Source organism: Sinohyriopsis cumingii, chromosome 8, assembly GCF_028554795.1.
Source record: "Sinohyriopsis cumingii isolate HCF-2022 chromosome 8, ASM2855479v2, whole genome shotgun sequence".
NCBI classification, from domain to species: Eukaryota; Metazoa; Mollusca; class Bivalvia; order Unionida; family Unionidae; genus Sinohyriopsis; species Sinohyriopsis cumingii.
In genome coordinates, this window is record NC_142968.1 from 95,713,006 (window position 1) to 95,719,005 (window position 6,000).

The following is a 6,000-nucleotide window of genomic DNA, read 5'->3' on the forward strand; positions in this document are numbered from 1 at the left end:
CCACAATTTAATTTCTTCTTCGTCTTCTCCTAACATGTCGTCGAAAATGACCAAATGGGTTAGACGGGAGTCAGAGACGATGCCATCGTCTTCTTTAGGAATGCCTTCCACAAACACGATGGAATCGCCTTGACTTTCTCGCAAGAGGTTGTACGCCGATTGCCACTCTTTGTAACACCACACGATCCGTTGAGGGGGCCGATCGATCAAATGATGTTTATGTTCGATCAAACGTTTGACGAATTCGGTTTTGCCAGAACCGCTAGGTCCAGCAATGAGCATGTTAAAGGGATGGCGAAGATACAAAGCCTCCCAACTGGCACGATCTAAGTGTTCGTCGATGACTTTGACAGTAGAGGAAGAGGGAGCAGAGACAGCAGAGGTAGCCATGGTGTGAGAAATGTCACTTGTGACACGAAAAACAAACAAGACAAGAGTTTATATACTTTTTCAGAACACGTTTATTGAATGTTTCAAATATGAACACGAAAGACAAAAATACATACAACCCAAATAGTGATGTACAGGAATATAAAACACAGCAAAGCGATCAAAGTGGAATATAAACAAGTGTCTGTACAACATGTTTTGGGTAACCAAGATGTCCTAGGGACAGTGTGTAATGTTCTTACAGTCTCTACATGAGGTATTGTCACACAAGTGTCCTCCCGGAATGACCTTTCAGGCATGTCCATGACAGTCCTGTCCTGAAGCGAGTGGTTGTTCTCGGTGACGGGTTCTTCTGGCACCGTCACTAACACGGGTTGAAAAGTAACTTTTTTCCTTGAACAACTCTTGTGCATACTGGGCCACTTCTTGGGTCCAAGCCTCAAAACCCCCCTTTTTCCAATCACGAACATCTGTCCAATGAGGGTGTAAGTCACAAGCTACACACACATCGTCATACACGTCTTGGGTCGCTAAAAGTTGACGAATCTTTTTTTCCTGTTGAGGTCGAGAAGTATCCAGATGAAAACGCAAGGCTTTGAGCAAAAGGAGTTTTTCGTGACCATTTAAGGCCATGGAGGTGGTAAGTACTGATCGTAAAGAGTCCACAAGGAATCGGCTGGTAAACGAAATCCCAGAAAACAAGTCACTAAGACACACACCACTTGTCGTCCCAAATTGAATGGATATAGTTCTTGTAATAATTGATGGTAATGATCCACGGTTTGAATATGGTCATTGAGTTCCTTCCACGGAATCTGTTGAATGATATGTGACATAATCCGTGGCATGACAACTTGATTTTATAGTGTCTTTGTTTCGGAAGCAATAAAGGTAATTTCTAACCAAACACGTTCGTTCTCCAGTAGGGAATTTAAATGTTACATACTGTAACTGAAACGTCAGAGTTTGTCTAGATGTTTCGTCTTTTTCTAAGCAGATTCCATGTAACAAATGTTGGTAATCCTTTAACTCGTCTTCCTCAATACGTTGCAGTAAGTGAATCTCCAAGTAACCAAAATTACGAACGTCTAGCCCATCATCATTCATATACTGAAAGTATTCAACAAGGTCTGACCAGTGAAAAAATTTCTGACGAATCAGTCCTCTTATACCCTTCAGGTACCAGTGGTTAAAGATCTGGTGACGTAACGGATGCAATTGTTCTTTACGTTTCACTTGTATTTTCACCAGCTCTCGGTAAATCCTTTCTCTCAACTCCACAGGCAAAGCACGAATGTTCTCTTGTAAAGTATCCATGAATAGGTCATTGAGTTCCTTCCACGGAATCTGTTGGATGACATGTGATATAAACCGTGGCATGGCAGCCTCTTTTTATATTCTCTTTTTTTCGGATGCAATAGACGTACTTTCTAGCCAGAGATCTTCGTTCTCCAGTAGGGAATCTAAATCTTGCATACTGTAACCGAAACGTCAGAGTTCGTTTAGGTGTTTCCTCTTCCTCTAAGTAGATTCCACGTAAAATATGTTGGTAATCCTTTAACTTGTCTTCCTCAATGCATTGCACTAGGTGAATCTCGAAGTAACCATAATCATGAACATGTCGATCATTAGCGACCTCAAAGTTTTGAACAATGTCTGACCATTGAAAGAATTTCTGACGAATCAGTTCTCTTATACCCTTCAGGTACCAGTGGTTAAAGATCTGGTGACGTATCGGATGCAATTGTTCTTTACGTTTCACTTGTATTTTGACCAGCTCTCGGTAAATCCTTTCTCTCAACTCCACAGGCAAAGCACGAATGTTCTCTTGTAAAGTATCCATGAATAGGTCATACTAAATCCTCTTTGGTCTGACACAAGAAATGTACTCTTTGCACAAACATGGTTTCACTTCAGTGTCGAATTTAAATCGTTGAGTCACTAATCTACACATTACAATTCGTTCAGAAGTTTCCTCTTTCACCAAGTTGACATTGTGTTTAAGATGTTGGTAATTTGTTAACTCTTCCTCTGGAATTCGATGCAGTACGTTTACAATGTAGTAGATAGAATCGTCAATACCAAACCATTCCTTTTTATAACCAGGAGGTCGTTGATCAATGTCTGTCCAATGGAACACTTTCAATTGAATCAGTCCTTGTATAGCCTTCAGGTACCAGTGGTTCAAACACCGGTGACGTAACGGATGCAATTGTTCTTTACGTTTCACTTGTATTTTGACCAGCTCTCGATAAATGCGTTCTCTCAACTCCACAGGCAAAGCACGAATGTTCTCTTGTAAAGTATCCATGAACAGATGATTATGGTAAAAAGTTTCTTCAATGTCTCGGTCCCACTAAGGGTAAGTAATGACAATTCGGTGACCATCGAGCATGTTCTACATAGGCCGAATCTTGCGGTTCCCAGTGGTGAAGTGACACACCGCAACTGAAGCACTTGACTTTATCTCCTTCGCCCAAGTAGAAAAATCCGGCTCTGGCTAATTCTTCGGGGGTCGGTCCTCCCAGATACTTTGGCCATTTTCCTTTGAACGATTGAAGACGATTTTCAAAGTCGCAGTATTCCGACAAACGCACAGGAAACGAATATTCGTCTTTCACAGGTTCGTTTCGATAAGGGTTGGGTGACATGAACAGGAGTTTGCTCAGGGCTGGATGACATCCGTAGGGGGGTAGACGTGAAGGTGAACATTCCCCTTTAAACCCGGTAAAATGTCTAAGAGGACGAGCGGCATCGCTTTCGCATCCCTCAGGTTTGACACGCACAGCATCACTTTCCATGACAGGGGCAGTGAAAACAAAGTTCCCATGATGCTTTACGGCATCACTCAGGTCACAACGTGCAGCATCGGTCCCATCGCAAGGCTCACAATCGCACTCGTCTGCAAACTCCGTTACGCAATTACAATGGTAACCACATGGACAATCGCAGTTTCCTTCCGGACATTTTCCGTCGCAATGCATGGGTCTTATCCATCCAGTATTAGTCACACTAGAGGAAGATACAACTTTTTTACAATCCCCAAACTGGAACGATGTCTTTTTCAAAGTATTCATCTTGTTCGCTCGGTCTTGGTAGTCACAATGAACTATCGATCTTGCCTAGGGTTCCTTTTTTATATACAGACCAATACCGACGTGACCGTACGGTAAGGTGAAATGATTGGGAAGTCGAACTCGCTTCTGGTACACGATTTGATAGACTTTTTCCAAGGGCCGACTGACGATGTGATGAGTGGGTAAACGTACAATCTTGTTCGGTTGGTGAGTGGTCACTTTAAAGTTTCCATCCTCTCCCGATTGCAAGGCTTCTTTCATTACCCCAAAGTTGACCACTCGACTGGTACGATAATTCAGAGTCAGTCCTTTCACTTTGCACGTCGTGTGCACTTCTCCTTGTTTGTCCCGGTATTGGTAGCCGTAATTTTTGGGACCGCCACTGACAAAACTTAGAATCTTGTCGTCGGGATGCTCGTCTGTCCAGGCTCCTAAACGGTCTCCTTCGATGCTAGGGTGATGTTGAATCGGGTGATGGATGTAGATGCAACTGTCCGTGTCAAAGTACAGGACGCGTTCTTCTAACAGTTCTAAAGCTTCGTACAATTTTAAGCGAGCATGGGCTGTCACGTAAGCCGCAATGATGACATTTCCAAAAGGGTCGTCTTGTACAAAGTCCAGATCTTCTTCGTAATTGACCAAGATCAAATTCTCTCGAACGACGTCCACGTGTTTCATGTATTTGGTTTTGTCGTGAATCATCTGGAAGTAGCGGGAAGGTTCTGTCAAATATTCCGTCTTGGGTAAACACGGTCGTTGTGCCATTTTACCCCACAAGCAATTTAACATCACTTTGGCAAACGATCGCCTGCCTTCGTTTTTCTCGATGTGGTCTAAAGTGATACCTTCTTGTTCGTAATATTTCTCTTTGAATTGTATTTGGTCTTCGGGAGTGTGACACCAGGAAGGATAGCCGCTAGCTTCTTGCTTCAGTTTCAAAAAGGCATCCACGTAGTCTGCGAAAATGCCTTTCTGCGTGGGGTCACCCTTGCGATACTGTTGTGTCTTGGGAAAGTGGCAAATTTCGTACACTTCTAACAGTTGGTATCCCATGTCCAGAGCTTTGAACAATTCCACGCTGACCCAGGTTCCCGTCAAGGCCCGTTCTTCCTGGCTGTGCTGACAAGGCTGGTCTTGGTTGCACGTTTCGGCACAAGTACGGCACAAGGGAAACATCAGTTTGCCTTGACAATGGTGAGGTAAGACGGGATGGTATAGGTTCGTGGGAGGCAAAACTTTGCACTTGATCAAGCCTTCGTATTGTCGAATGTTGACCAGGTCGATGTGTTCCGTCAACAATTGCGGGTGCCCTACAGGAAAGCGAGAATATTTGCACACGTAGGGATACAGCGAACACACGTCCAAGTATTTGATTTCTTCTCCTTTCTCTTCGTCGGCTTGGTACAGCAAACAGGTGGCATTGGTCCTTCCTCCGTACAAACTATCCCTCGGGTTCAGCGGGTCCATCAGCTTGTAACTTTCCACGAGACGTTTAAACTCGGGATCGGTTTTCATACGGTGATCGTACTCGTGTTCCCACATTTCCACCACTTGGTATCCTTCCTGTTCTAACTTTAGGCGTCGCTGACAAGTGTCCTGGTACAAGTCTTCCATGGTTCGTTGCAAAAACTGATTTTTAGTACCACGGTCAGGGTAACAGACGGGACATCCGTGAAATAAGCAACCGTTAAACTCGTACACGATCTTGGGCTTTTCTAAGTCCCAGCCATCGACCGAATACGTTCCGATGGTCTTTTCGCCCCCTCCGTTGCGGGCATGCTGAATCCACTTGTCTTCCTTGTCGCACAAGTAATGTAACCAACGTAGGGCTTTGACCGAGTATTGACGTTTGACAAAGTGGGTCGTTTGAGGACTGATGACAGCCACGGTGTTTTCAGGCATGAATCGTTGTCGATACACTAAGGAACACGCTTTGGCAATGGTGCAAGCTTCTTTCAAAGGATCGACCCCTCCGTGTTCCATGAACAGTTCTCGAAATTTTCCACAGCAACGCCGTAAAATGTCCACGTCGGAACGACAATACTTTAGCATTTCTTCCTGAAAGTCGAAAGGGTCCGAGGCGTGAGCCTGGTACCAAGCGTAGAAAGCTTCTCGTTGTTCGGTACGCATGTTGTCGGGGTCGTAATAGTGAGCCTCAGGTAAATGGGGTAGAACGGCATGTTGATTGGCTTCCGTATTGAAAAAGTGTGGAAAGTACCCTTTAGCCATTTCTGTCATTCCAAACGTTTTAGGCATTCGACTCAAAGGCATGGCCAAATAGCTCATCGAATCTTTAAACTGTACTTGTCCCACTTGCATGAAAATGATTTTGGCCCCGTTCAAAGTCACTTTAGGACGCTCGGTGCCTTGTTCCGTATAGTACCTCAAAAGAAACTGTCCATCGTATCCGGAAAAATTGTGAGCCATCACCGTGGCATGACGATGACAATCTCCGTAACGTTCGATGTCCTCTTGGCTCCACGTCTTGTCGACGGGGTCTAAGACCCATTGGGCAAAATCGGCTAACGTATTT